The 21,003-nt window shown below is 41.2% G+C and overlaps 1 protein-coding gene and 1 long non-coding RNA gene across 6 annotated transcripts in view; one reads left to right on the top strand and one right to left on the bottom strand.

The window, feature by feature from the left end:
- The window catches only part of LOC142104564 (uncharacterized), a 383,703-nt gene that overhangs the window by 294,322 nt on the left and 68,378 nt on the right, over positions 1-21,003 (bottom strand). The window lies entirely within an intron of this gene.
- The window catches only part of ZNF469 (zinc finger protein 469), a 60,042-nt gene continuing 59,126 nt past the window's right edge, over positions 20,088-21,003 (top strand). Inside the window, exon 1 of the mRNA XM_075188505.1 lies at positions 20,088-20,386. The gene's annotated coding sequence lies outside the window, so the exon portion shown is untranslated. The remainder of the gene's footprint in view (positions 20,387-21,003) is intronic.

Raw genomic sequence — 21,003 nt, 5'->3', positions numbered from 1 at the left:
CCCTACAGACATCTCCCACTGCTCGCTGACCTTCATATCGTCTCTGTTGTTGTTGTTGAATTATATCACCACTCATCTATCTTATGCTTCCAGATTTCTGTCTCCCACATGCATTATTTTGATGTAATATCAGTAATAAATACATTATGCAAAACAGCAGCCAGGACTGATCCCCAAAATACTGGTTACCTAACCTTCATCTGAGCTTGATTACAACACTGCTATATTTTAGACAAATATGCCAATCCAAGTCAAATCCAATCACTTTCAGTTTCTGAATGAATTTATTGTAAGAAACGCCATGTTTTCAAATAAGTATTATAATGCGACACATTTAAGGCACAAGCAATTGTGCAGAAAGAGGAGTGGTTCATAGCTACCAATCAGATTCTGTCAAATACCTTGCTAAAATGTAAATACATGATATCCACTCATCCACCATGATCACATTACAACAAAACATCCAATAGACTGATTTAACATGACCCACAGCACTAAATCCATGCTGCCTTAGATCTTGAAATACGTTAGTCAAATTTAATTAATTTAAATGAGAGTCCATTCATTTCCTGCAGCTGACACGAGACTCACAGGTCTGTAGTTACCAGATTCCTGTGTGTAGTAGAAGAACATTTACCATTCCCCAGTCATCTGGAATTACACCTATCAGCAGTGACTGGTAAATGGCGCGGTCAACGCTGTTCTCAGTTACTGCTCTTACATATATAACCTATGGACCTATACACTTGTCTACTTCTAGTGTGAGGAGTTCCAGTGACAGCTCTTCTGTAGTAATTATATGTGGGTCTATAGTACAGTAAGTTACATCTCTCCCCTCAAGGTGACTACTTTGAATGTTCAAAATTAAACAGCAAAAATAGTTATTCACACTCTGCAATTTATTTGTTTCCTTCAACATATCAGCACATTCAGTGTTTAGTATTAATATTGCTCCCTTTGTTTATTTTTCTTTACACTATATTACCTAAATAAAGCTTAGTAATCTAAATTACAAAATGCTGTACATGCAGCATATACTTTCTCAACATTTTTGGGGGTGCAAAATTATGACAGGTATGAACTGAAAGTAATTTTATTATTATTATTCATTTTTATTTATAGGGCGCACAAAGTATCCGTAGCGCCGTACAAGGACAAACAATGGCACAGTACAAGGTGAAACAGCACAGTACAAGTAACAGTGAGCACTATAACTCTGGGGGCTCAGGCACAGCATGAAAGAGAGGGAGGGAGGGGAAAAGTGAGTATAGGCAGGTAACTATGGCCCAAGAGGGTGGGCACGGATGACAGGTTGAGAGTCACTGAAAGGAGCGGAGAGAAGCGAGAGGAGACAGAGGGCAGAGGGACTGAGAGGAGGTGAGCTGAGTAGCTGGAGAGCGCAGTTAAAAGTGATGGAAACAGAAGGTAGGAGAGCCCTGCTCAAAGGAGCGAACAATCTAAAGGCTATATTTTAGGCTATAAGAATGGTAAAATAAAACCTGAAAGAAACATGTAGAAAAGTTTTAATCTTGACGTATTCCAATGGTAACGGTTGAAGACAATGAGTCATCCTTGGATGGGCAATCAATGATAAACAAGTAGGAGCTACAAGGACAGTGACAGGCGCAGGCATGACAGCCCCCTCCTACACCTTCACATTTTCACCCTTCAGACCTACGCTCTACTGTACAGTTCTGATTTTAATGAAAATTAAATGAGTGGCCCTTTTAAAACGCTAAGTGGATCTTCATTTCAAAATCACAGGAATATAATTTGGTGGTGGGTGTGGGGGCGGTAGGTACTAAGAAATAAAATGTACCTGCTATGTTTATTTCATTCTGACATTCTGCTTGCTGAGGGACAGAGGGTTCAAAACAAACACTTTTACATATCAGGTAACTCAGTTCATGTCAATAGATGAACATGGAGGTTCATCTGATCCATGCATAATTCATTGAAGCATACAAGTCCCTGGATTCTAATTTATTGAGGTCCCTAGCGGTCTGAATCCATCACACATGGTTGCTTCCCTCATCCGGATCTTACTTGCATGCAACATAATCATATTGTATTCTATGTATGTATTATTAATCTCTAGTACTCAATTAGGACTCGATGTAAACAATCTCTAGAGCTTAATATACGCAATTTATGAATACTGTATAGGTATATAATGCAACACTTTCTGCTTTTATACACTTTGTATATAGAATTGAGTGCTTAATATAGGTTTATCTATCATAATGAAAAAAATGATGATAAACATTTAATAATGTAAAGCTAATTAATTGCTGTATAATTGTCTAATTCTCTGCCTGCACTATTAAAGGGATTTATACCTCACCTCCGCTCAACCTTGGTACATCTTTGGAGTCCTCAGCACTTGTGCCTATACTCCCTTTTACCGGTGACTTGTGCCTATACTCCCTTGTACCGGTGACGTGTGCCTATACTCCCTTTTACCGGTGACTTGTGCCTATACTCCCTTATACCTATACTCCCTTGTACCGGTGACGTGTGCCTATACTCCCTTGTACCGGTGACGTGTGCCTATACTCCCTTGTACCGGTGACGTGTGCCTATACTCCCTTGTACCGGTGGCGTGTGCCTATACTCCCTTGTACCGGTGGCGTGTGCCTATACTCCCTTGTACCGGTGGCGTGTGCCTATACTCCCTTGTACCGGTGACGCGTGCCTATACTCCCTGGTACCGGTGATGTGTGCCTATACTCCTTTGTACCTATACTCACTTGTACCGGTGACTTGTGCCTATACACCCTGGTACCGGTGACGTGTGCCTATACTCCCTTGTACCGGTGACGTGTGCCTATACTCCCTTGTACCGGTGACGTGTGCCTATACTCCCTTGTACCGGTGACGTGTGCCTATACTCCCTTGTACCGGTGACGTGTGCCTATACTCCCTTGTACCGGTGACGTGTGCCTATACTCCCTTGTACCGGTGACGTGTGCCTATACTCCCTTGTACGGTGACGTGTGCCTATACTCCCTTGTACCGGTGACGTGTGCCTATACTCCCTTGTACCGGTGACGTGTGCCTATACTCCCTTGTACCGGTGACTTGTGCCTATACTCCCTTGTACCGGTGATGTGTGCCTATACTCCCTTGTACCGGTGACGTGCTCCTATACTCCCTTGTACCGGTGACGTGCGCCTATACTCCCTTGTACCGGTGACGTGTGCCTATACTCCCTTGTACCGGTGACGTGTGCCTATACTCCCTTGTACCGGTGATGTGTGCCTATACTCCCTTGTACCGGTGACGTGTGCCTATACTCCCTTGTACCGGTGACGTGCGCCTATACTTCCTTGTACCGGTGACCTATGCTGGAGAGCTGCAGAAGCGCAGGTTGAAACTAACAGCAGCATTGTGCACTTTTGAAGCTACGGAAGCCTCTACACAAAGGGTGCAAACAACATCCCTATTTCAGTAAGCGCACAGGGAAGCAATTCATCCATCAAACTGAGCAGACCTGCTTCTGCTAAACTCCCGTGTTGCTCGCTCATGTGTGATACATTGCAGAGCACCTGGAAGGGGAAATCTGTTTCTCAATAACTTCCTTGGGCGAATCTAAGTTGGCAACGATCAACTTGTGTGTGTGTATGTATATATATATATATATGTATATATGTATATATATGTATGTATATATATATATATATATATATATATAAAACTTTTGTTTGTTTTAAAATGGAACTGAACAAAATAATATATATTTTTATATGAAGTTGCACACTGCCACATTTCTGTGAAGGTCTGTTAATCATTCCTAGTCAATGACTTTGATCAATTAAAAAAAAAATCTGCTTGTTTTAACATTATATCCTTAATTAAACATATCGTACTTCCAAAATAAATAGAAACTAAAAACCATGAATTTTACTGCATCTCTATGTATATGGCCCAGGGCATTATAATGACAAGCAGCCAGTCCTCAGGCTCTACACCAGTGGTGGACAACAGGTGCCCCCGAGCCTCCTCCAGTGGTCCGTAGTCTGTTCCAACTTTATTGTGTATTATAGCTTGTAACACATGCTTCTGCTGATGTGTTACTACAGATAAGTTCTTCAACATATCACTAAGATTAAAAGGTAATGTACGGCCCTTTTAAAGGTCAGAGGACCGCATCATGTGGCCACCGGGGTGTATCAGGCTGCCCATCATTACTCGCCAGGGACACAGAGTAAACTAAGTCTTCTCTGCATACTAGTCGGCCCATGCCAAACACTGTTGGGGTCATTTAGAGGTGAAAGCATTTGCGCTCTGAATGTAACTAGGAAAAGACACAGGTAACAATACGGCGTATTTACTTGCATGTGTTGAGTTGTATGCTCTGAACATGCATCCAGCTCAAGAACTGTGACATTTGTACAAGATATAATTCCGGTGTTACAAGCTTGTATACTTAAGCACCACAATAGCATAGAGATAGTGTAGGGATAGTGTAGAAAATACAAATTAAATATAAACATTTTTGTTTTCCCCTTTACAAGTAATATTGGAATCTTACTTCCTGCAGTAGTAGAAAATGAAAATGGATTCAACTAGCTGAAATAACCTTTAGGAACCTTGTACGTTGGTAATAATCTATGCTCATGTTTGCTCGGCCCAATGTAAAACCCGATTTTGTTTTAAGGGCTTGTGGCTAACTGAATTGGCCACCATTTGTATCCGATTGTACCAGCTTACATTGTTTGTATTAGGAGGGTATTTAAGCAACCACTATCACTCCAATATCTAGCTGCGCTCATTTCCGGGAACTGCGGTACCCACACATGAGAAGAAAAATCAGTGAAGATAGAACGTCGATGAGTGTCTTTATTTCTTTATGTTTATGGTGGGAATTGAATTCCCACCATAATGTATCTTTTAGGAGAAAAATATATTTGAGATTTAACCATGATCATATCACAGACACACAATAGCTTTTATTTATAAATTAAGTTATATTTACAATATACAGGTTCATTTTTCATCTTTGGCTGTCAAATGAGTTCAATAGGATTCCTTGAGAAACATTACATCATATGTAAAACGAAAAAGAAAATCTCTCCTCAAAAACGTGATTGTTTGGTCTAAAAACATCACAATTGATTAGTTGTGAAAGGCCCTGAACTTACATACCAGTGAGGGGTAAAGGGAGTGAATAATGGTAGTACAGTGTTTGAGGCATGCCCGCTTTGTTATGGTTTACAAAGATGGTGTAACAGATCTGGTATCAGAGAAGCCAAAGTGAAAGGAGGAAAAAGCCAAAGTCAGTGCAGGCAGAAGTGAGGTGTTGTTAAACAAGACATGGGACATCAAGCAGGGACATAGACTAGGACAAGTCCATTCAGTACACAGGTAAGGATAGTGGAAGTAGCAAGGCAAGATGTCAGACACAAACCACAATAATCAGCAAGGGCTTCCCCTGATTGGCCACTGATTAAATACAGGTGAGGCCGATTGAGTAATTAGAAATCCCTGGGAAAAGTCTCTCAACAACTGCAATTCAAAGAATTTTACTTGCAGACAAGCATGACAACCGACTTGCAACAAAGAATCCAGGGTTCGACGTCCCACCAGGTTCAGTTCTTAAAATTATTCCTCCCCCACTTTATCTGGAATGCTACAGAGACTAAACATTTCTTGTATCACCAAATCAACTGTTCATTCTGCAGTGGCTAGATGGCCAGTGGAAGTTAAGTGAGACATTCTACTAAAACGATTTACAGGAATTAAAATAGTAATATCTCTTCTGGAATTGGAAATATCAACAATAAAATCCATGGAGGTGAACACCCAAGGTTGAGAAGGCTTAGAGGAAAGGGGGGGGGAGAGTGCAATAGAGTCATCAGCAGAGCTTAATAAGTCCTATTCAGAGCACAAGTGGTATAGGAAATTACACAGCTGTGGACATCCTAAAGCAATTTAGGCCATCACATTTATGACCCTTCACTGTGGATTTAAGTCACTGGAATGGGACAGTGCTTGTATTCTTGTTGTTCCTATGGTAGCCTGTAGGTTTACACTTGTGATCCCATAAAGGACCTCCAATGTTATAGCCTCTTTTAATATGAGGCAGAATATCAGAAGGTTAGATCACCCATAAAGAGTTGTTTTCTGGAACAATTGTAGTAACAGGTTCAATGTCTTTAAAAAAGTCAAAAGACAGCTGCAACAAAACATCAGAGTTTCCCAAACAGACCTGGTCAACAAGGAAATTAAAATTATGAACAGTTGAGAGTCCACATAGCTTACCTAGCTGACTATATTTTGGCTGAAATACTGAACTTCTAATTCCAATAATCTGCAAGAATTGTTATTAGCTACGAGACATAGGACTAGATTTACTAAGCTGCGGGTTTGAAAAAGTGGGGATGTTGCCTATAGCAACCAATCAGATTCTAGCTGTCATTTTGTAGAAGGTACTAAATAAATGAAAGCTAGAATCTGATTGGTTGCTATAGGCAACATCCCCACTTTTTCAAACCCGCAGCCTAGTAAATCTAGCCCATAGCCTCTGGACCCGGGCTGGTCTTACATTTTCAGCAGGTCGATGGCTCCCATTAGGAGAGCTTCAACGTCGCTCCCCATCCCAGACACTCAGCCCCTTTGAGTTTTTTCAAATCAGTCACTTCCTACGATCCCTACCGCCCAGCCATGTACTACAAGACCTCACCCATATTGAAGATGTCTGTAAACATCACCCCATGGCCAGGGGCATGATCTCCCAACTCTACACTATATATTTCTTACTATTGCCCTTCCCTCTCCAAGATCCCATGAAGACGATTGGGAGAGGGACCTTGCCCCCCCCCCCACCTCGACAAAGAGGCCTGGGATGATATGAGACTGGGGACAGCTAAAAGTTCCATATCAACCAAACTCAAAGAAACTTCCTACAAAATGTACGATCTTTGGTGTTATACTCCCACTCGACTCCATAGAATATTTCCCTCCTCCTCGCCCGAGCGCTTGCAGGGCTGTGGCCTCAGGGGCTCTATGTTCCACATTCGGTGGACTTGCCCGATTATTGCCTCCTTCTAGGACGTGGTCCATGACGTCCTAAAAACTTTATTTGAGGCTCCTGTTGCGAATGACCCCTGGGTATTCCTACTGTGTTGCCCTCCCCAAGATCTTGACAAATTTTCCAATAAACTAACAGAGCACGTACTGATGGCCGCCAAGTTCTTTATAGCACTCAACTGGAAGAACACCAAAAAGCTGATTTGGCACATTGCAGCTATGGAAGAGATTACCAACTACACCTTCAAGACAGGGGCCATGCACCAGCTGTTTCCACACACATCCCCTCCATTTCTCTGAGCTACCTATTCACTGTTCACTCTTCGAGAGCTCACTTACAGTTCTCGCTATCTCTACAATCTACTTTTCGACACCATTTGTAAAATCCTAAAAGCTGGTCACTCTCCATCCTATGTTCCATTTGGATGCAACATGATGGTCTCACTGTACCATTTTCTGTTTCCCCATAATTGTACCACGGCTCTACTGTTATGTTCCTTGTATATTCCTGCTTGACCATTCAAAATAAAGAATTATAAAAAAAAAAAAAAGAATTGTTAGATGAAGTGCTCCCCTAGACAATTGACAGAGGGCAAATTTTAAGGAAAATAGTTTTTTGTGTTTTCTATACTATAGTTTATTTCTTCTGATGACACCTCATGGTAATAGTACTCACAAGAATATAACATTATTGTAGGCACTTGGAGAAGGGCAACTCTCAAGAGCGGATTCAGATGGCTCCACAAATGACAATTCTGGATTAGAATGAAGGAGAATACGATTGCAGGTTCCTCATCAGGAGACCAGTTACACAGAATATCCTTGTGAGTAAGGCAGGTACTAGGAGCAATAATTCTGGAAAAGGTTTTAATAAATGATTGGTATTCGTTTTCAAACCCTACAAATCTCTACACTTCTTTCTCAATTTTGGAGAAAGGGCATTCCAATAAGGGCTTTACTAGAATGTATCTATCCAAGAAATTTGAATAGAGTCTTTAGAATTTCACAATTTCCTATTACAACATATAATTTATGTTGGCAAATAAAAAACATCTATTACATGTTTCTGCTGTTCTTTAAGGCTATCTTAAAAATATCAAGATAGGTCAACACAAACTGGTCCAAGAAATCCTGCAGAGATTAATAAAGTGCTGGAATGTTGTAGAGGTATTACTGAGGCCAAAAGGCATCACTAAATATTCATAGTGCTCCTAACAGGTGCGAAAAGTGGTTTTCCGTTCATCCCCTGGTCTAATAAAGGTCAAGCTCTAGGCCTCTTGACGATACAGTTTGGTAGACTACACTCTTTCCAGTGACTCGGGAATCAATTGGAGATGATATCCATGTTTAACAGTTAATCGATACAGGGACATAATGTCCATTTTTTCTAAGCTGCTCCAGCCATAGAGGTTGAAAGTCAGATAAACTGCTTGGCTGTATTTTCCCTTGAGCACATTTAATTCAAGAAAAAGAGTAGAGTAAATATGACTGAAAGTTTTTGCAAAAGTCCAATGGGACAATCATAAGGTTTATAAGGCAGGAGTTCATCAGTATATTTTGTGAAGCCCGGTAGTATACTCACAGCGGCATTAGAGTGTCTCAAGATGATAGCAAAGGTGACAATTTTCAGAAAAAAATTTAATCCATGGTCTACCAATCAATGGAGATATTGTGAGTCATAAACCAAGTAATGCTAAGGATAAATCGGTGACTGTGAGGAGAGAGAGCTGAGATAAAAACAGATGGCTTTGTAGTACTGACTATTTTCTATGGACAACTCCAGTGGTTATGTCTTATGTCGTTTATTCCCCACATCAACTCTATATCTAAATCATGTTACATACACCTAAAGACCATTTCCAGAATACGCACATATCTGACACAAGACACCGCAAAAACATTAATTCATGCACTCATCATCTCCCGCATCGACTACTGCAATTCCCTCCTTACTGGTCTTCCCAAAGGCAGACTTGAACCCCTACAATCTATTTTGCACGCAGCGGCTAGACTGATTTTCCTTACAAACCGTTATTCCTCTGCTGAGCCACTCTGTCAGTCTCTACATTGGCTGCCTGTATTTCAACGAATCCAATATAAAATTCTTCTACTAACATACAAGGCCATCAACAAAATTGCACCGACATACATTTCCTCACTTGTCTCGAAATATCTCCCTACTCGACACCTCCGTTCTGCACAAGATCTACGTCTCTCCTCCACTCTCATCACATCCTCCCATTCTCGGTTACAGGATTTTTTCCGGGCTGCACCTACTTTGTGGAATTCCCTCCCACTCACAGTAAGACTTTCCTCTAGTCTTCAAACCTTCAAGCGTTCACTCAAAACCCACCTCTTCAGACAAGGTTATGATATTCCTCAACCATCATCTTAATTTCCCTAGATTACCCTATTGCCATCCTCTACACTACTAACGCAAGACAACAACCTTCTGACCAACATTGCAACACACACAGCCCACTCAGTACTTTTACCTTTGCAGTCTGGCTGGTCCATTGTGCAATATGATGTAGCACATGCCCTTGTGTTTCTAACTCCCATTGTCCTATAGATTGTAAGCTTTCGAGCAGGGTTCTCTTACCTCGCTGTCTGTATGTATTACCCAGTATTGTCTTATTAATGTTTGTTCCCAATTGTAAAGCACTACGGAATTTGCTGGCGTTATATAAATAAATGATGATGATGATGATGAGTAACAGATCAGAGGTTCAGAGGTGAGCAATCCACAGTTTCCATTATCAAAGGTGATTATTTGGAGCTGGACAGGATGTGGTTGTCTTTCGGAAAAAAATTGCCCCCAGCACCAAACGTAATCATTGCTGTAGTAGAAATTGTATGTATAGGGTCCTTAATTAGTATTGGCAGCAATAGATGGAAGAATATATGGTCAGCCTATATTTATCTTCCTGACAGAAGTTGTTTGGTAGAATGAATTACATTGGTATAAAAGCTCCCGTAAAAGTTTATATTCTTCTCCTGTAAATGTTGTTCTTGGCACTGTCAGGACAATTAGCTACATAGTGACCAGGCTTCCTGCAGCACATACACAGCTCTTCAGAGTGTCCTGGAATCAAATTCATCAGCATTGGTTCAGGCTTGAGATCCAGACCAGAAGTAGTTTTAGAAAAGAATTGAGTACTAGAATACAAATAACTCTTATACCCAAGGCATGGTGTAGATGCTCCTTGAATCTTCATTCGTCTCTTAGAAAGCCTTTCCCTGCTGTGTACATCTTCCATTCCAGAGAGTTGTCAAGATGGCTTCAGTTGTGGTGAAAAGTACATTATCCAAACCACTTCATCTCTTTCGGTGAGGGACAGGGAAGATTATAGTTGGAAATATAACCTGCACTGGTTTAGGTTTAGCAGTGACATTGGTCTCTGCTGAAATATGGAGGGATAGTTGAATGGGTCTCCTGAGGAAGTACAGGAAAGACAGGATGGACGTGTATTTCTTCAATCTGCTGTTGCTAAGCAATGGTTTGATATGTATAACTGCTGACCTGGCCAGTAACATCCTGAACTTGATATTGGAAAAGGTGTATAACCTGGGCCCAAGAGTGCAAGTTCTGAGAGAACACCCGCACTCTCCATGGTTGAGGCCTTATTATTCTATAACTGATAAGGTACCAAAGAAAGAATTCAATTGCCATAGTGGAAGGAATCAGGAACAAACCAATGTCGGTGCAGGCAGAAGTAGCATAATAGCTACAGAAACCGAAATCCGTAAATAGGAAATCAGAGACGTAGTTAATGACAAGAAGATTGGAATCCAAAAAAACAATAATTGAAGACACAGAAATAACAGGTACATAACTGCAATAATCAGGCAAGGGAAACGGGAAGCTACTGGTTTTAAATAGCCCACCCACACCTCCAAAGAGACCCTCAGACACCGACCCCCTGGGATCTGCGGCCTGCAGCAGATAGGGCACTAGCTCCAGAATTAGTTATGGAAGATAGCAGAGCCTCTTGCTAGAGACACAGTTAGTGATGGTTCAGTAAAGTATTTTCAACATAATTAAGTATTGGACAGTGTAGGAAACTGGTGATAATTGATAACAGGCATAGCGTAAACCAGAGGAGGACAAATACCAGGAGCAATGTAGCACCTAAAAAAAATGACTGCTGGTGGTTTATTTTATTATACTTTTGGGGATTATTTGTATTGTTGTCAATGGGTCCATGTCTTCTCTGGTTCTTTAATAGATCCTGATGGCTCCTAACTTCGACGGTCTCCTGAGTGTATATTATTTTGGCCACAATTGTAACATAATGTGTTGCTTTAAAAAAATGAATTCTACTGTGCTACCAATTTTGTATAGTGTATGTGCAGATTAATATCAAAACAGTTTTTGGCACTGAAAAAATACTCTTCTAATAGTAACAACCGTACACACAGACTAAGCTGAGCTAATCACAGGTGTTTGTTATGGATGAGAAAAGGAGACCAAGGTTCTCCGATTTTGAGCTGGTGTTGTTGAAAGGGTCTCTAACTGTACGCCTGTTGTCCCCTCACTGGTTATACTGACCATATTATACAACAATGGGGATTTGTTGTTTTTCTACTATTTTTAAACTTGAATAAATTCAAAATTGACAATTGTTAATGTCACAAAATGAACTATTGCAGAAGAACTACTGTGTGTTTTGTCCTGAAGGATATGACTGACAGCTCTGTTGCCTACACACAGTGTACAAAATGAATAGTCATGTAAAATTGATCAGAATGGATGAGCTGAATATTGTTTCAGCCCGCTAACTGGCTGCCTCCACACATAGTAGGCAACCGGAACAGGGGCAACTGTCTGTCTCATAGGTCCGACTTTCTTATACCCTATATTGGATGTTTGCCAGGACTGTTAAGTAAGTATTTAGAAATTAATCCTCTAGATAGAACGCAGTGACGTCCTCACGCCACACCTAGAAATATAGCAGGCATGGGATCATGGCCATAACCAGTAATTCTGAGGGGCAAGAATCTCCAAAATCAATCAAAGCAAAAAATGAAGCTCAATATTATTCCCACTTACAAGTGAAAGGAGCAACAGAGCTAGGTGACGGCAGATGCTTTAAGGAGAGAAAGCTGACATTGTCTCTGCCTTGGTACACAGAAGCAAAGTCGCTCCCAGAACCTGCAGCAGCTTAACTCATGCATGTTTGCATATGTTAAAAATATTTAGTCCGCTGCTAAAAAAAATATTAAGGCAGAGATGTGAGGCCAGATAAATATAATAGCATCTATGTGTGTGAGGGACTCTGAGCACAGAGAGGTACTGTGTCCCCTGTACCTTTTAACCATTCTGTGTAACTGCTCTGAAGCAAAGGGGGGGGGGCAGCAGAGAACAGGTTAGAGGAAAAGGCTATGAGAGCCCAAATCAATTGCTCAGGTTCCCCTTATATTGGAAAATGATGAGTTGAATATCAAAACATCAGAGAGGAAGAGCCAGCCCGTGAATCACTGTGGCTCAATGACTGCTGCAAGTCACTATCAGGGTGGAAATGTTGTGTTGGCCAAAATGTAGCACCATTATTCACAAAATGTTTCAAACCAAGCTATGGTCAATGTAGGAGACTGGTGTGACCCATAAACCTTTGATAAATTCAGCACATTGTTTGCACATCTGGGGGTAAATGTATCAAGCTGAGAGTTTTCCGGCGGGTTTGAAAAAAACAGAAAATCAGATTCTAGCTATCATTTATTTAGTACATGCTTCAAAACGATAGCTAGAATCTGATTGGTTGCTATAGGCAACATCTCCACTTTTCAAACCCGCAGGAATACTCTCAGCTTGATACATTTAACCCCTGGGGGTAAATGTATCAATATGCGGGTTCTTCAACACCCGCGTGTTCAGCCTCTTCCGCGATTAAATTTCAAGCTGTGCTGCATTGTAAAGGGAAGTTAACCCTTTACAATGCAGCGCCGCTTGAAATTTAATCGCGGAAGAGGCTGAACACGTGGGTGTTGAAGAACCCGCATATTGATACATTTACCCCCTGGTGTCTTAAATACAGGGGTTCATAAGAGGTTTGGTTAGTGCTGGTGTGTCAAACCCACTGTGATAACTTACACCAGGGAAAAGGTAAATATGCTTGTGGGTATCAGTGATTAGAAGCAGCTTCAGTTCCTTCCAACATGGATGTGCCAGCACAAACTGACTCCACTAAAGTCTGGTAGGAGCCCTTCCTAAAACCTAGGACTTAAGTTGACAGCATCAGTATCAGAAGCAGTCACTGAGCATCGTAAGCTAAAGAACAGTGGAAACCATGTAAAGTAAATGTTTTGCAAGGGTATATTGCTAGAAATCCTAGTCCTTGTACTTATCCCTACTTCACCAGAATACTCACCTGAATCTACTTTTACACGGGAACCTACCCTACCATGATTTTAATTTTTAACAGCCGCCTTGTCTTTGAAACAAAATGGTACTTGATAGAACTTCAGCACATAGTACCAGGTATTCTCTGGACCAGGCTTGGAAACTGCAAGTCCCAGCATACCCTACCAGCTATCAGCTGGAGACATGGAAAGCTACAGGTTGTCTAGGCCTACTATAGACATTCAGGAAAGCCTGAAGTATGGAATAGTAGGCAGGAGAAACACTTTGTCTTCAGTCTGGTCCAAATCAGGTACAAGAGATTGCTCAGTACAGTTGATTAGAACAGGCAGAGGTCTAGTGAAGTCACAGGCAGAAATACACTTAGGTTGGAAACTAAAAGAGCAGCCAGGTTCATTACAGCAGAGCCTATAATAGACAATGTACAGGACTCATATTTGGACTTATATACTGCTTTTCTAGATTATCAATGTCCACACAGAAATGTGCATAAGGCTATACACACACATGACCATGGGCATAAGTAGCCAATGGCTAAAACCACAACAGCTAAATAATTCTAGCTCACATACATTAGTGTATTTTTCACATATACACATTTTATTAAAAGGACTGTAAATTTAAGCCTGGGAGTTAATATGGCTGTTAATAGTCTAAGATCAGTTCTGCAATTCAGTACTTCCAAGAACCCATTTGAAATACGTCTGACCTTTTGTACTGACATATTTTTATTCTTTTGTCAATTTACTCCCAAAAACTGTCTGACACATCCGCTCATTTACCTTGAATCTGGAAGCAGACACAAAGGAAAGAGCAAATTGGTGACAGAGCTGTGAGTAAGAGCCAGAAAGTGTTATATAAAGTTTTTCTATACACTCCTCTCATTCATACTGCTCCCACGATCGGCCTTGTTTATATATACAGAGTTTATAAAACTCACAATGTGGTTCAATGACTTGGTTGTTTCTCAGATATTTTACAGAGATGTATGCAAAGTTTTTCTACAGAAATATCAATGTCCTTAAGAATAGCTGCTATTCTACTCTGATGAATATAAAAATGATTAACCCTTACAGCTATAGCACGACAGGAAAGCAATGAGAATTAACCTCTATGGTGCCTGTGGGACCAGTCTATGGAGAACTGCAGTAGAAATGACTGACTAAAAGGACCATTCATTCTATTCTGAGGCTACAGAGCAATATTACAATTACGTCTTAATCATTCTAAGCTATGTGTCTTCATATTTTCCCCAGTGTTTTCTCCTGCCTGGCTCTTGCAGTGGAATCCTTGAAATTCTTGGGTTCTGTGGCAGTGGCCTGCATAGCTGGACCAGAGTGAAAGGGTTTATTCATGGTTGCCGCCCTGCCGTCTTAAATTACCACACCTTGGGCCTCTGCTCTCCAGGCTGCTGTGTTTTTCTTTCACTAGAAGGAATCTCCGATTCAATGTCTAGGTTAGGATGCAGGAAGATGCTGCACCTTTTTTTGCTGTCCCACTCTAAGACAGGGGGGGTAACTCCATAGCTTGGAGAATAATCAAATATAATGAATACTCTACTATTTTGTCACATACTCCAGAAAGAGAATCCTGATAGGAGTGAATACGTAACAGACTCTGGCTCACAAATAGGTCAGCTGCAGACCTACTGACCAGAAGTGATTTCAACTGATGATCAACTGCTGCCTGGGATATAAGAACACAATGCATTGTGGATGATGCACTACAGAGTATTCTGCACATAGCAATTCCAAATAAAATCTGCAAATGTAAAGTGTGCCCCTTTTATGAAGCAAGGGCCACCCATGAGGCTTGTGGAAACCCTCATACCCATGATCCTTATAAGGCTCTGCAATTCATAAATCTACCAACCCGACAATATATAGTATATAATGATACAAAGACAAGTAAGATATGTGCCAAGACTCCTCCTGAGCTATTTCACTGTTGGAAAGAGTAATATGTATTAAGATATATTGCAATACTCACTAACTTCTGTTTCTTTTTATGGCTGCATAAACCTGTCTTGGCTTATGGTTACGTTCCAGCCATCACTTATAACATTGTGTACATGAAACAAAAATATTACGAAACAGTATGTATGAATGAACACTTAATATAAACAGTTCAAGCATTATAAGCCTGTTCTGCTATAAGTCTCACAGTATATGGATGCCAGCTGGGGGCCACAGGTAAAGGCTCATTGGGCCGCTGGCACACGACTGATCTAAAGTCTCACTAGGCTTTGAAAGCAAACGTTTGAAGTTCCTCAATAGCTGAATATCCACAAGCTGAGCCTGGTTTAAGTATATTTAGAATATTGAGTCGCACATATCTCAAGATCTGTAAAGTTCAGTAACAGTAGCATTTTCGTCGGACGTATCAGGTGTATAGTTACCCACCACTATAGACTGAGATGTGGCTTGATGGTGTTAATAGAAAATGCTAAAATGTCAATTAAGTAATATCAATAGATGATAAAGCACCCCGCTCGCCCCCATTTCTGCTTTTCCAAGCACAAGGGAGTGCAAGTCAACTATACTTGCCTGGAATGACCGGGAGACGAACAAGTTTTGGATAGTTCCCCCGGAGTCATAGAGAACAGGCCATCCTCCCACTACCCGCCCACTTTCTAGCGACGTGAGTGGGACAGGGGGGCCTCGATGATGCTATTTGCAATGAATCGTGGCAATTTGGCCCTGCCCTCTGAGGCGCAAAGATGCTAGTGTGGAGCCAAACTTGATCTCACATCTGGGATCTCCCGAAGGGGAGGAGTAAAGTTGGTGAATATGATATAGTCCACATCTGCATTCGCACTCGTGCTGCACATCTCTGTACTGAAACGCCTAACTTATGCAAAAAACAATATTGACAAACATCCAACTCTAAATTAATTCCTCAATGAGATATCATTTTGGACAGCATGAGTACTGAAATTAAATAAAGGGGAGAAGGAAATTTTGGGAGCATTCCTGCAGATCGGCCACAAGACCACTTTCGCTTTGCAAAAGGACTTGAATTTTGCACCCACTCAGAGCTGGAAGTCTTCAAGCAAAGTTTCACACACAAGTGCCACGTGTACTAGAGACGGTCCCGGCATCCCTTTATGCTCGTGATTAAGTTAAGCCATTAGTGAGGCTAAACCCAGTAGCATTGCAAGAGAAAAACAGAAAAAAATCATTTTGATGAAAGGTTGTAATGTGGCAGGAGATCGCACTTGGATGTGAGGGTAACACTTCTGCACAATGCGCCTTGTTAGGTTTTTCCACCACACCGAGGCACGCTTCTAGTTTGCAGAGGCCTTTCGAGAGCACGGGAAGTAGGTGCGCAACCTGATGCGCACTGGGTGGACCATGCTCATAAATGAGGCTGCATATTGTGCAACCCACTGACTGCGAAGAAGAAGCTAAAACTCTGCAGACATTGCACTGCTACCAGCACAAATAAACTGTCTACCCACAGATGATGAAGGAACAATTTATTTAAAGAATACCTAATCCACCAAGTATTTTGATTTGTACAGTCTAGCTCCAGACATGAGTGTTTAGTGCCAGACTACTGCTCTGCTTAAAAAAGCACCTGTTACTTGATTAGTATTTTACATTTAAACCACAGAATGTATCTCTTCGGTATATTATCCACTATATACAACTTTGGTACTATTCGTGAAGACTGAAGCAGACTATTAGTAGTGCTTTGCTGTAGGATAAATAAAAGCCAAACTGATATTTGTTTACAGTACATAGTGAACTTCGCTACCCTTGGTTACTCTCTCACTATCCGGAATCATCCTGCAAGTTCTACAATGAATGAATGCCGGAACATTCAATGAATCAAGTACTAAATCCGCTCCATTCCTGATCATACTTTGGTGTGGGATCCTCCACGGATATCCTACCATTTGGTGTATGTATTGGCACTTACATACAATCTCTCAGAATGGTGCAAACAGAACAAAAACATTATTTCTGAAAGAAAATATCTCATCTATTTTAAAACTATACTTATCCCCTGCCCCCATTAATGGAACTAAAAGGCCAAACATCTTGGCTTTCAACTCCAGCGCACATGTGCGGGCTGCGATACTAAACAAAACCCCATTGCTGTGATCGGGCTTTGAATGATGCCTATATCTCCATTATATTTGAGTGACATCATTATCCACATTAGACTGCTAATATTAGGAAGTAAGATTTTGGTAGAGTCCGTAAAAACAAAAAGAGGACAGTGACCAGAACATGGGTTTGTGGTTAAAAAGACAGGTTATTTTGATTGTTTATGTATGGGACTGCCCGTTCCAAACTGAGGGATCAGAACAAAGAAACTCTGCCTCCATTTTTCCAGTGGGAGCTACTCTGTCTGACCCTGTATGGAAAAAGGTTCTCTATATTAAAATGGAGTTGGCAAACGCAAGCCGTTTAGAGCAGCTGTTAGTGATTGAGGTTTTGGTAGAGTCTGCGTAGAGCTGGTGTTAGTGAGTAGTTTCGGTAGAGTCTGTGTAGAGCTGGTATTAGTGGCTGAGGTTTCGGTAGAGTCTGTGTAGAGTTGATATTAGTGAGTGAGGTTTCGATAGAGTCGTGTAGAGCTGGGTTTAGTGAGTGAGGTTTTGGTAGTCTGTGTAGAGTTGATATTAGGGAGTGAGGTTTTGGTAGTCTGTGTAGAGTTGATATTAGTGAGTGCGGTTTTGGTAGTCTGTGTAGAGTTGATATTAGTGAGTGAGATGTCAGTAGAGCCTGTGTAGAGCTGATATTAGAGGTTGAGGTTTCGATAGTCTGTGTAGAGCTGGCATTAGTGAGTGATATTTCGGTAGTCTGTGTAGAGTTGATATTAGTGAGTGAGGTTTTGGTAGTCTGTGTAGAGTTGATATTAGGGAGTGAGGTTTTGGTAGTCTGTGTAGAGTTGATATTAGTGAGTGCGGTTTTGGTAGTCTGTGTAGAGTTGATATTAGTGAGTGAGATGTCAGTAGAGCCTGTGTAGAGCTGATATTAGAGGTTGAGGTTTCGATAGTCTGTGTAGAGCTGGCATTAGTGAGTGATATTTCGGTAGTCTGTGTAGAGCTGGTATTATTAATATTCTTCTTTAATCTATGTATAGAGTATATTAGTGACAAGTAGATTATGTGCTGAGCAGGCATTAGTGAAAATGACTGTGAATGCAGTTGACTCCAGATGAGTGACATCGTCAATTTGTTTATTGCTGTGAAACTTCTACAGACAACCACCCACTGTAACCTGCATGCAAGGAAGAGCACTGCAAGACAGTGTTTCCTAAATGCACATGCTAGTGTGATACTAATGCCAAACTGACATTAACCATCTCCTGCAGAGTGTCCCCTTCCAGTGGGTATACATCCACCAATCACTGTCTTTTCTTCAATGTCCAACATAGCTAATAAGTATGCACATCGGGAAGTATACTTGTGTTTGTAGGCCATGTTTCTAAAGTGGAAGACAGAAAACTGCAGCCTGAGTTGGAATGACAGTATAGTAAAGAGCTTATATAAATAGTCCATAAAGCAAGAAGCCTATACACAGTGGAGGCAGCCACTGTGTGAGCTGAACCCATATTAATGAGAATGCAGAGTGCCTCATTAATGATCCTATTTCCTAGTGAACTGGGTGGCTGAATATTGATTCAGAATGGTTTTCTCCACTGTGTGCAGGAGACAGGTCTCCTAGCAATGGCCGGGCTACACAATGATTCTTGCTGTGGAGAAGTGTTTTGGAGACATATATAGACTGATTATTTATAGTGCATGCGTTTATCCCTCCTGCGGTGACTAAACAGAGTGACAGGGGGATGAGTTTAAGGAATGTGTGTCCTGTTTAGGCTAAAACATCCTCTAAAAGTAATTTGCAGAAACTCTGATCCTCCCCTACACACAAACAGTCATATAAATACATTAAGATGAATCCCTTCAGCGCCAGAGGGCTTTCTAAATCAGTGCACGCTATGTGTACAACCCTTGCATGCAGTCACATATACACCTGACAAGTGAACCAGAGGAAAATAAAAAGGTAATTAACAAAAAGACAATTAACCCTTTTACTGTCCTGGTGGTGGCGTATAAGTGGAGGGCTGGTCACATGACACTAGCTATAAAATAACTTACAGGAGCTCCAAAGGATTGAATACCTCTTATTTGTTTAAAATGTTAGCAGGAGCTGTGTATATAAACGCGTTTGTAAAATATGGCCAACAAGTCACTGCCCCAAAACCCTATATACCAATCTAACTCTAGCTCCTGTTTTCTGGTAGTTTAAAGAATGGAAGCAAGCATTCCTCTATGGCGGGTTTCAGCACCTTTCTGTGCACCGGTTTCCATAAATGTCCCCCAACATGTTTACTCTCTGGGAACGTCATTGACTTCAAGTAACTAACTGATGTCACTCAAGCTCCATTCTCGTGAATGCGCAAGATATCGGCCTCCTCTGTCTGCAGGCATCAGATATTACGGACTTTATGAATGATTTAAATTGGATACAGCCCATTTAAACTCACACTTAATCTGGTGCATATTTTCAACATACTGTGTGCCCTCCATCTGATCCCCAGTTTTCCCAGCTGGGAGAGGTTTGGAAATCTGTAATAAATTCAGCTTCAAAAAGAAAAAAATGTTTGCCTATAAACACACGTGATGAGCAAAAAGGAAAAAATAAGGAAAAGATAAGGGTACGAGCAGTAGGTAATGACAGATGACAGCAGAACTAAGCACTGCAGCACAGAGGAGAGAAGCAATCGTTCAGCAGCTGAGCTGAGAATGAGCTTCTTTAGCTCTGTGTATCTACAGCCCTCTGAATATTGTATGTTACTGGCTGATGCAGCTGGAGAGGGCGTGAGCTACACTGCCAGCGACTCTGCTCAGTAATGAAGCTTTCTCAGTCTGTTCATACATTACTACGGAACTAGCACACTGCTGCTGTCTTTCACTCCCAATTATTACTGCAGCCGGAGGAATAAGGCAATCCCACTAAACGGCATGCTGCTGATGAGGTAAGGCATCTCAGCCTCTATATATCCTAATTTAAACAACATTTTTACATTTTCCATATACAGAGTGCATGCTATAGGAATGCCTGTGATGCTGGTGATACAGTAGTTGGCAGTGATTGGCAAATGGCACACAGCTGAACAGGATGCTGTTTTACATAGATTGCAAGTTCTGTTGCTCAGAGGCAGCCTTACTGTCTTTAGTGGCATACATTTCACCTATTCCTCTACCAGTAGCAGGAGCTGTGGTTAGAGCTGGTAGCAGCTGTGCTCTGTTGGCACTGTGTGCAATGGGTAGTATACGCTAGTAGGTTCTCATGCATAACTCTGACACGCAGCCAGCCCATGATGTTGTATGATATAAGTATCACCATGCCAGTAACGTGTCTGCATTCATGGAGTAACTAGAAACTGAGTTTGTTTGAGTATGTTGTATATAAATTGCAATATATACAAAATAAGAGCATTGACATTTCTGTATATAATAAAGTGAAATGCCCAGTGACAGAGGAGGCTAGCAGACAGATGTGGTTATAGCACTATGGTGCTGAAAATGTGTCCGGCTTTACTGGTTCCAGTGTTGCCCTCCTGCTATGGCTATAGATATACCCTGTCTGTGC

The sequence above is a fragment of the Mixophyes fleayi genome, chromosome 10, assembly GCF_038048845.1.
Source record: "Mixophyes fleayi isolate aMixFle1 chromosome 10, aMixFle1.hap1, whole genome shotgun sequence".
Lineage (NCBI taxonomy): Eukaryota > Metazoa > Chordata > Amphibia > Anura > Limnodynastidae > Mixophyes > Mixophyes fleayi.
Note: the sequence above shows the minus strand (reverse complement) of the source record. Positions and strands in the feature narration are given on the sequence as shown.